Source organism: Euprymna scolopes, chromosome 12, assembly GCF_053919585.1.
Source record: "Euprymna scolopes isolate OS-2025 chromosome 12, ASM5391958v1, whole genome shotgun sequence".
Classification (NCBI taxonomy): Eukaryota; Metazoa; Mollusca; class Cephalopoda; order Sepiida; family Sepiolidae; genus Euprymna; species Euprymna scolopes.
In genome coordinates this window covers 57,975,104-57,987,269 of record NC_136493.1, presented here as the reverse complement: position 1 = coordinate 57,987,269, position 12,166 = coordinate 57,975,104, and positions in this window count along the sequence as shown.

Below are 12,166 nucleotides of genomic sequence, written 5' to 3'. Positions count from 1 at the left end.
GTTTTGACAATGCCTTATTCACTGTAATTAATTTAGGAGACTAAAATAGGATGAGGGATTAGAGATGGACAGATAGAGAGGAAGATATATAGATAGAAAAGAGAAAGTGAGAGAAAAATAGAGAAAGAGAAGGAGATAGAGAGATAAAGGGATTGATAGATAAACAGAGAGAGGGGGGAGTTAGAAACAGAGAGGGATGAGACAGAGGAAAGGAGAGAGATAGAGGGAGTAAGAGAGAGAAAGGGGATCAAAGAGATATGGAGAGGGTGATATAGAGAGAAAGATAGATTGAGAGAGGGAAAGGGGGTGATGGATAGAGAGATATTAAGAGAGGAAGAGAGAGGGGGAGAGAAACAGAAGGTGAACTGCACTTCACCGTTTGTTTCCTCGTTCAGTAGAGAAGAAATCTTTCGAGACTGAGGCAATTTTAATGTTTTGTTATTATCCAGAGTACCCCTTTTTTGGGAGGGGGCTAGATTTTCATCACATTAGTAACCGACCGGGTTATCTGTACTTTCACTTAGCAAATTAATAAAAGAAAAACATATTGTAAAATTTGAATTTAACATGAAAATACTATTTAAAAAATAGCACGATAACACAAGTGCCACTTTAGGTACTCCTTGGGCGTTGAGTTCCATGGCGACCAGCATAATTATTTAATGGTCGTTCCCTCAGCCCCCCTATTCAAGGCTAATGCATGCGCACGTAACATTTTTTTTATTTACTTACGTTGGCTTAGCAACTAAACGATTTATTGATAATTTCGTAACCCTTAAACGCATGCCGGAAGATTTAAATTGGTTCATTATTGTTGTAATGAAAAAAAAAGTTTCATTCAACACAAAACCAAAAACACATATTAATGATAAATGATTTATCATCGTATTAATTGAAATTTACTAATTTTTTAATAAAAAAGTAAAAAAAAGGTAATAAAATAGTTGCTTATGTGCGCATAAAAAACGTGTTTTATTTTATTTTATTTATTTTTTTTTAGATTAGGTCCACCTTGGAATCACCCCCCCCTCAACCTCCAAATCTTAAGAACAGCTTCCGGAATAAACACCACTTTAGGAAGGGGGGGCTATTTGCAAGATTTAAATGATATTATTTGTCAGCATACCCACCCGAAAATACTATTAAAAAAAGAAAAAGGAGGGGTTCAGTGCCCGTGGCAGAGAAGTAGATTTATTTATCAATAAAAGCTGCGGAGAAGTAAATTTATTTATCAATAAAAAAACGAAAAACATACAGTATTTACCGATGTATTGGAAAATTCAAGATGGCGTCTGATTCTCTCTTTAACCGTGTAAGTTTGGGAAAAGGTGTTATAAATAAAAAAAACTATACAAAATACTATTAAAAACCCGCCGAATACATGTCAAGCTATGTCACGGTAACATATATTGAGCGAGTTTTTAACAGTATTTTATCTGGGTTTTTATTTATAACATCTTTTCCCAAACTTACCGTGTTAAAGAGAGAATCAGACGCCATCTTGAATTTTTCAGTACATCGGAAAACACTGCATGTTTTTCGAGCTGAATAAACATGTTACATTGAATAAAAACACGAAAAATATATCCAGTTTGGTAGAAAAGTAACGTATCTTGCTTTTGATAACATTTATTTGTTATATATTTGTTTTTTGTCAACTTTTTCAAATCTATGTGTACAGTAATACAAAGCCCGGAATAAACACCATTTGGGGGGGATATTTTTTTTAAAAAGTCGATAAAAGTCGTCATTTAAAAAGAAATTTAAAATCAAATGTTTGTAAAAGTGAGAAATTATTAATAATTCCAACCAATCTTATATCGAAAAACAAAAAAAAAACTCAAAAAGCAAGCGACAAACTTTTTTTTTTGGCCTTATATAATAAAGAAAAAATGTGTAAATTAAAAAATTTGGGAAATGAACAAATGAATTATGTTTTTTTTTTTTTTTTACTTACTAAACAGAAAATGAAATCTTTCGTCAATTCGTGGCTGTGAAATGAATCGAACCGGAAGTTCAGTTTTATCAACAGAACAGATTCGCACCACGGTTAAAAAAATATATTTATTTTATTTAATAGTTTAATAATTCGCGAGGTAAATTTATTTTAATAACATAAAAACATGTCTCGACTCTAAAGATGGGTTGTCTGAAAATTTCAAATAAATTGGTAACGTAGAAATATGGTTTTATTCGTTTGGAACAAACCAAATTTACATTTATATATATATAGATATATGTATATATGTATACATGTATATATATGTACATATGTGTATATATGTGTGTATATGTATATATATATGTATATATATGTATCTATATATGTATATATATGTATATATATGTATCTATATATGTATATATATGTATATATATATATATGTATATATATATGTATATATATGTATATATGTATATATGTATATATATGTATATATATGTATATATGTATATATATATGTATATGTGTATATATATTTATATATATGTATATATATATATGTATATATATATATATGTATATGTATATATATGCATATATATATGTATATATATATGTATATATATATTTATATATATATATTTAAACATATATATATATATTTATATATATTTATATATATATATTTAAACATATATATATATATATATATTTATATATATATTTATATATATATATATCCGGGGTTATTTATTTATGTTGGTAATGTAGAATAAAATGTATGAATGATTTTTTAAGAAAAGTGTATTAAAAAACGGAGAATAATTTATTTTAAGTGAGCAGGAAAAATTCTGCAGGAGTACGTATGCGCAACCGAAAGTCGTAAACCAGATGTTGGGTTACAAACGACGTTACAAAGTCATTTGAGTTTTATAATTATATAGATACAGAGAGAGAGAGAGAGAGAGAGAGAATCAGTTGACGAGAAGATCACATACTATAGAATACAAATATATTACATCCTACTTTGTGTATTATTTTCAATAAGCTTTTTACACTTATACAAATATATTATATTTTATTCGCATTATGTAATATTTTTATGGCCTCTTCATCAATTTTCTCCTAAGAACGAGATAAAGTATGCTCCTTTCTGTTTAGAAAATTACATATATATATATATATATATATATATATATATATATATATATATGAGTCAAGAGTATCCATATTTTGTTTATATAATAATGTTATATAAGATAGCGAGCTATTTATTCATAAAAAATATTTTAATAAATAAAACAGGCTTTAAAAATATCCCCTTCTCTTTACCTTATATTTAAGAACGAATCAAGTATGAGAAATAGGTTTAAACACCGCAAAAGGTCACATAGTGTAAATTAACATTTCTACTATAGATAAAGCGTTATAAAGTTTTGTCAAATTGAACTTCATGCACCTTGAACAAAGATGTGGCATTTGTAACGAGATGGCGAGATATTAAAAAGCTATCATTACTTTGAGAAGTGTTGTTGTTGGGTGACGGACAGCATATAACAAAAAAGACAGGAAGCTGAAAGATTTATTAAAAGTGGTTTCATATTATTGTTATATTTACCTATTTACCCTTTTTTTATATTATTTCTGTTTTGCTATTTTACATTATTACTAATATGCATATATATATATATATATATATATATATATATATATATATATATATATACTAGCAAAAGTACCCGTTCTTGACTGGGTTCAAAAGCAGCCAACAGAAAATGGACTCTGATTTATGAAAGTATGATAGGTTATGAAAAGGAAAGGTTGTAAAGAGATAGCTTCGAATTTGGGGGTATCAAACCCAAAGCAAAATATGATGAAAGTAAAAATAAAATAAATAAACTCCATAATTTATTACACCATACATGTTCACACTGAAACACTTATCACAATATTCTGTAGATCTATATTAAAAAAAACTTTGATAAATTTTGTGACATATTTCAATTCTATGGAGGTCAGGTGCGAACGAACACCCCATAATTTAATTATACTATATTCCTTCAAACTGAAATATAATTATCAAATATACTTACGCAGATAGATATGAAACGTCTGTATTAAAGTGTGTGCCTATTTCCATCCTATGGAAACCAGGCGCGAACGCAGACCCCACAATTTTATCATACCATTCCTATTTAAGTTAAAACATACTTATCAAAGTATTATTATGTACATCTATCAAAAACACTTGTAAACTTATTTTTTAATTTTTTTTATTTCCATACTTTGTGGACCAGGCGCGTACGCAGACCCCACAATTTTAATGAATCATCATTATGCCAGATCAAACATACCCATTCCTGTGTCTCGATAAATCTTCTATCATTATGTGTAATCAGTTTTCTATGATAATAAACCATATAGGAGCCTATTCGTGACCAGACACACACACTTGTTTATTCATTTATTTTTATAAGCGATTCACTTCTTGTGTCCTTTAAAGGGAGATGTTATCTGCCCTTTGTTTATATTCTAGTCGCCACGTGCGATAACAATATAAATAACAAAGAAAGCCACTGATTTTCTTTGTTATGAAAACTAAAGTAATTATAAGCAATTATAAGCCGTGTGCTAAGTCATAGTGGATCCTGAAGACGGGCTTAATTAGCAAGTAAAAACAGTGTAAGAGGTAGAAGTTCAGCGAAGTGCAATATGGAAACTACTTTTTAACTTACACAAGTGGTTTGCAATCAAACATTCTATAGTCAACTTTGTTAGTTATACTCGAGGAAAATGGATACATTCCAGAAAGAGAGCCCCTCATTTGTCTGCGTTTCTCTTCCATTGCAATGACAATTATTGTTTCCGTACGACAAACTCTGTTGAATAAACGAAGAACGCTGAAAAGGGCGTTTTGGCTCGCGCTGTGCCGCCACTATTTCTATAATCGTCGGTGAATATGGCTCTTTTATAAGATGATAGCAGGAAAATGACGAATGAGTCGCTAGAGATCGGAATGCTGACCTGTTCCTTTTGGGTCAAGCCTCTAAGAATTGCAAGATAACTTTCATTTTGAAGAGGTCTTAATATGTTTGCTATTTTGGCTTGGGCGCTGGCTTAATATGACTGGACCGTCGAGACTTTTGTGTCGAGGTGAACCATATAATGTGTATAGTTATAGTATACTTACTTATCGAGAACTATTTTGCAAAATATTATTGAGCAACAATTACACTGAAAATTCCAACTGTCACTTTTATTGCAACATGTTAATTAAGTATTATTTCCTGTTGGAATTAAGTAATATTTAACAACACTGTTTTTCATAATGATGCCGAAGTGCATCTTAATCCTTATTATCTCTCTCACTCTCTCTTTCTCTACCTCTCTATATTACTCTCTCTCTCTATTTATATATATATATATATATATATATATATATATATATATATATGGATTTCAATTTAAAAATGCAATCATAAATATCATTATAACATAATGGTTTCGTAATCTATTATATAAATCTCACTTGTCTGTTAAAATTTCTGTATGTATGTATGTATGTCTGCCTAAAACCTTCGACAGAGCCGACGCATTTTTACGAGAATGGTATCGTTTTGAAGCTCGATCACTTTTCTACAGGGAGGTATCGCTTTTTTACCGATATTTTCGAAATTCATCCCTCTTTTCGATACTAGGTTTAATTTAAACATACGTCACTTCTGGTTTGGCGATGGGCGTAATAGCAAAGTTCACGTTTTTTTCCTCCTTGACGGCACGGGTTTGAGCCTGCCTGTCTGTACGATTTTTTTTTTTACTCAATTCAAACGTCCAAATACAGTGGCAACCCCGAGCACCAAGGCCAGTAATATCTGAAGCTTATGAAAATACGAATATACTATGCAAATGTAATCATGAAACATCCTTAAATCGGTTTTATTTTGATACAATATTTTTACTTAGCTTCAATTGCATGTATAAAGGTTAGCTCCATATAACGTTGGAAAGCTACACAAAACAACAAATTATGAAAATATTATACAAACACAAACTATAAATCAATAAATAAATGCCAAATGCACTTCAGCCTTTTCCCAGTCGGAAGTATTTTTTTGAAAGCTAGAAATGAACTCTTCAAAGAAAATTAATGTTTTATGAATGGCGAACATAATTTTTTATAATATTTATACTATTTATTTATGTTCTTGAATATTTATATATTTTATTGCATTTTATCTATTATATTTGTTCTCTAAATCATTTTTGTTCCATATAAAAATACTTTATAGCAGTTTTGTTGAGAGCACTTTTCAACTATGTACGTGTAATATATAATTCATAAATAAATTAATAATAACGTTATTAGTATGAATTAAATACAGCTTATTGTTTGTGAAAGATTCTTAATCATATATATGTGTGTGTGTACATATACATATATATAGTAACTAAAGAGCTCTTCAGACAACGATGCATATATTCAAAAGAGGAATTCTTAATCTAAGAATCTTAAGAATTCTGCTTTTGAATAGGAGCGTTGTTGCCTGAAGAGGTATCTAGTTAAATGCTCGGAGACTGAAACCTGCTCATGACTGTGTAGCAACAAATTATTGCTTATGTAAAGACAAATTGAAAGTATATTATATACATAAACATGATGGCACACAGACATACGCCCTCATATATATATGTCATTTACTTGAAGCGTAAATCATATTGTATATGCCAAAATTGATAAAGTTCAAATTAAACACCTAAAATTTATTTAGAAAGCTATATATATACATATATATATATATATATATATATATATATATATATATATATATATATATAGTCCTGGTAAAGATCATAAGACCACTTAAGAAAGTAAGCTTTTACGCGTAATATCGAATTTTTAATCAAACAAATGGTTGAAACCATTGCCAAAATGGAAAATATGATGGAAAAAATAAAATCTGTTTCATTCGAAACCTTAACCCTTATCTAATAATTATTTTAAAAAAAACAAAACATTTTCACCTAGTCAAAATGGTAAGACCACTTTTAAAACATCGGTTGGTTTCTGCAGTCACTTTAAATGATTGAAACCCTTTATTTGCAGATGCCTTCTGATGGTTTTAGGACTACATTCTGCTCCTGTTTGGCTTTTCAATAGACTTGAGCTGGAGTTTTTTTTAAACTTCTTCTGATACGGCGATCCAGTGATGGGGTTATGTTTTTGGTCAACCTGGACTGTTTTTGTGCCCATATTGATCTGGATTTCTTAAAAAATTTGTGATGCCCCTTTCGCTACGATTCACTTCGTTTGCAATGGATCTATGGGAGAGTCCACCCCTATTAAGCTCAAAGATCCTTCCTCTCTCAAACTCTGATAATAGTTTCACTTTTGCGATTTCTAATTTCTAATTTAGTAATATGTGGTTTATCCACTTACAAGTTGCTTTTAATAACATAGAAAGCTTTTCGTATTCATTTTTTCAACACTATCCGATTTTATTAAAATGGTCTTATCATTTTGATCATGTGAAAATGTTTGTTTTTTAAAAAATTATTATTAGATCAGCGTTAAGGTTTCGAATGAAGCAGATTTAATTTTTCCATCATATTTTCCATTTTGGCAATGGTTTCAACCATTTGTTTGATTAAAAATTCGATATTATGCGTAAACGCTTACTTTCTTAAGTGGTCTTATGATTTTGACCAGGACTGTATATGCATATATATATATATGTATATATATATGTATATATATATATATGTATATATATGTATATATGTGTATATATATGTATTTATGTATATATATATATATGTATATATGTGCATATATATGTATATATGTAGGCACCGCCAAAAATGGCCGCAAAATCAAGTTGTTGTTGTTTTTTAAAACTAAATTACATTTATTAAAATCCATTATTTCTGAGTAACTATTTTTTTTCCAGAAAGATAAAACCCTGAATTTTATCATATAGAAAACAGAATAATGTAAAACTTTTTCTACTATTTTTAATTCAATTTTAAATGTTAAATTTTCCCAAAAAGTCAACAATTGTTATTTTTTGTCTTGCACAAAAAACGTACTTAAATATTTAAAAAAAAGGGTTTTTGAAATAATTTATTTATTCATTTATTGTCTAACTAAGATTTAGGATGATTTTCTAAGAGAATATGCAAAAATATTATAATATAAGTACCTGAATTTCAAATAATTCCACTTATTCATATATGTAACCAGATATTTCGCGTCGCCGAAGAGTTCAGATCGACTCTGTTTACGTTTTCTTTCGATGAGACGAAAACTATGGAAGGCTAAACAGGCCAAAAAAACTTATTTTTCAGTGACGAAAATTTCAATGTATTATTAAGCTGAGGCTGGCCAGTACCAGATGGGTGACCATTTGTATGAGTTTGGTTTTTAATGTGTATGTGTGTGGGGGCCAGGCTCCCCAAAATGGGGGGAGGGGGCAATTTAAAGCAGAATAAAAAAAAATTATTTCAGCGCGTTTGGTCCACCGTAGTCGAAAGGCGGCAAACGTTTTCAAACGAGATCGAAAAAAATGATGCTATTTTTAACACAAAGGGCACAATATTTATCGAATTTTTTTTTTGTATCGATTATTCAAAGCATGCTCTGTTTAATAATGGTCATGCATTATTCGGCTCGCTAAAAAAAAATTGTTAATTTATTTATCAAAAATTTTAAAATGGCTTTTTTCGTATAAATATAAAAAAAAATTTTTTTTTGTTTTGCTTAACTTAAATTAATTATTTTACTTAACATATTCACCGAATTTCACACTTCAAAACTCAAAAGCGGGATAATTAAACACAATCGAAGTTCTGATATTCAGACGTCAAAATAAGGTATGCAAACAATTTTTTTTTTTTTTTTTTTTTAATCTATAATTCTGTCCCTTACAACAACACAATATGTTTTGTTCAGTTTCAGATGATTATTTTAAGCATATTTGTTCCCACTTCAAAACAAGGGGGGGTTGTAAGCAAAAAAAAATATATATATAAATATCGTTTATGAAAAATAAGTACACTGTTATAAAGTTCATTCTTCTCCTAATAATCGCTGAAAATTTCGTATTGATCGGATAATTACCTGATTTTTGGTAGATTTTTAAAAAGACGGTCCGTCAAAAAGTACTGACCTGCCCCCCCCCCCAGTTTTGGCGGTGCCTATATATATGTGTATATATATGTATATATGTGTATATATATGTGTATATATATGTATATATGTATATATATGTATATATATGTGTATATATATGTATATATATGTATATATATATGTATGTATATATATGTATGTATATATATATATATGTATATATATATATATGTGTGTATATAAATGTATGTATATTTTACGTATAAATCTATACTTTCGTATATTAATTTATGTGAGTAAAATCAGTAGTTATATGTATATATACATGCATATATATACATATATATGTATATATGTATATATATGCATACATATGTATATATATATGTATATATATGTATATATATATTTGTATATATATGTATATATATGTATATATGTTTATATATATCTGTATATATGTGTATATATGCATATATATGTGTATATATATGTATATATATGTATATATGTGTATATATATAGGTATACATATGTATATATATGTATATATATGTATATGTATGTATATATTTGTATATATATATGCATATATATAAAGTGTTTAATATATAATGAACATGTTTACTGGACATTATAGTAGCATGCAACCATAACAATACTCGCAGGAAAACATAATTTATTTATACTTTTTAACATTTTTAGTCGCAAAATCTTAATTTATATTTAGTATTGATTATTGATAAAAAAATAATTTAATTGTATAGAAGCCGAACACCTTTATTACAAATGTGAACACTACGCTATCATGATAATAACTAAAATTCCAGAAGAACATAAGTAACTTTAATCTCAGTTTACTTAATAATAAATATTAAGGGATTTTGAGAATAAATATTTGATTAATTTTTGAAATGATACACATGTTAATATAACTTATACATTAGAATTATATAAATAATTATAACAAAAAAATAAATATTAACTTAGAACCAAACCAATAGTTAATATTAATGAGTATAAAATACAGCAAAAGTGAGACAGGATGGAAATTTTTATTCGAAGGATATATGAAAACGATAAGATGGCAAGTATAAAAATACAATAATATTTACATATCTAGATAAATATACTGAACCATTTTTTTTAATTAGAATATTAAATTATTAATAAATGTAGGCCTATTTGGACGGTAGTCAGTGAGTGTAAATGGATTCATTAATTTTGTTAATACATGAGAATTTATGATATCATAAAAAGCAAACAGACTATTTTTTCTGATGAAGATCCTATATCTAACAATAGGAATCAAAATATAGTCCAATGATTAATACGCTTTACTTTAAAAACATAGTATATATGTAAAGATAAGAAAATATTCATAATTGACCATTAATTAAATATAATACATGAACAATCTAGGAATATAATACTTAAAAACATATACAAATAAATAAACTTAAAATAACTACAACGTAGAATTTATAATTTAAAAAAATGTCCACAACGCAACATCGATTAGAAAGTGTGAGAACAATAACTAAAAAATCAATATATTTCTCGCTAAACCCAATACAAAATCAATTATAATTAACATCAAAAATTAATTAACAAAATAGCTTCCCTTTAACTCTCGATAAAATATTTGTAAAAAAAAATATATCAAATATTCACCAAACATAAACAAACCGATGTAAGAAATTAGAAATACATATATAGATATAACAATTAATCTCATATTTATAAATTGAACTTAAAATAGATTAACTAATTTTATTAATTTAAACTATAAAACAAATTTTTCGCAAAAGTAAACAAAGTGAATATCAAAACCGTAGTTTCGAATCTAATGTTAAACACTTGAACGTGCAAAAAGAATTTTAGCAGAAGCATAAAATATAAATACAACAAGTAATATTACTTAAAAATAAAACAACATGTGGCAAAAATAGATAATAAAAATGAAATTAAATTTAACATAAGATGATATACCAAAAAAGTAAACCTTAAAATATTTTTAAAAAATAATATTAATTAATATCCAATGAGATATAAAGATAACGAACGAAGTTATTTTCATAAAGAGCAGAATATTTCGGTGTGTGTTGGTTATTAGAATCATGTAAGTTATTCCAAATAATGTTTTCCTATGGTTTTTATGAAATTTATCTGATGAGTAAGCTACTAAAAATGCGACAAAGATATAATTTTGTCGATTAGTTAGTTGCAAACAAAACAATATCGCAATATTATCTTTTTGAAATATAATACACTAATTACTAAGAGAACTGATTTTGGATATTTTTAAGCTATATATATATGTGTGTGTGTGTGTGTGTGTGTGTGTGTGTGTGTGTGTGTGTGTGTGTGTGTGTGTGTGTGTGTGTGTGCGTGTGTGTGAAATTATATAAACATCAGAAAAACACTATAGGGATGAATCGACCTTTCGCCAAAATTCTCGTTTCGCCAGAGTTCGAAAGTAGGTTAATTCATTAAATGAAAAACTTAATCCATAATTGTTTATATATTCTAAAAAATAACGAATAAAAATTTAAGCAAAAATAACGTTTAACAGTAATTGATTCCATCCCCACCATATATTTGTAAGACACACACAGTCAATTTATTCCCGCTTATATTCAGCAAACCATACAGCCGGATATTTATTTTATTAGAGGAAAACAATTATCGTACTTTAATGATAATATTATAAGTAAGAAAGATTTATTGTGTCGTTTTGTATTTTATTGCATCGCTTTTGTAAAAGCTATTCTATATAGACGAAGAAAACTTAACAAATTAAAAAAATACTAATTAGTTTTTACGCGTTAAATATGCAAAACTTATTGAATAACAGTAAAAAATAATTTTCAGCAGACAAGAGTAATTACTGCAAATTAAAAAAATAAAACAAAATAATGGCTGTCTACTGAAAGGCGTGTCACTTTTTTTAATAGAAGAAAGCGTACGCGTTACAGTAAGTCTATTAATATTTTTTAATACACTCCTGCTCATGTTCGGCAGCCTTGTATCAGACATGTTTATCAATGTGAATGGCATTATATTAAATACGATGGAACCATGTTTTAAAA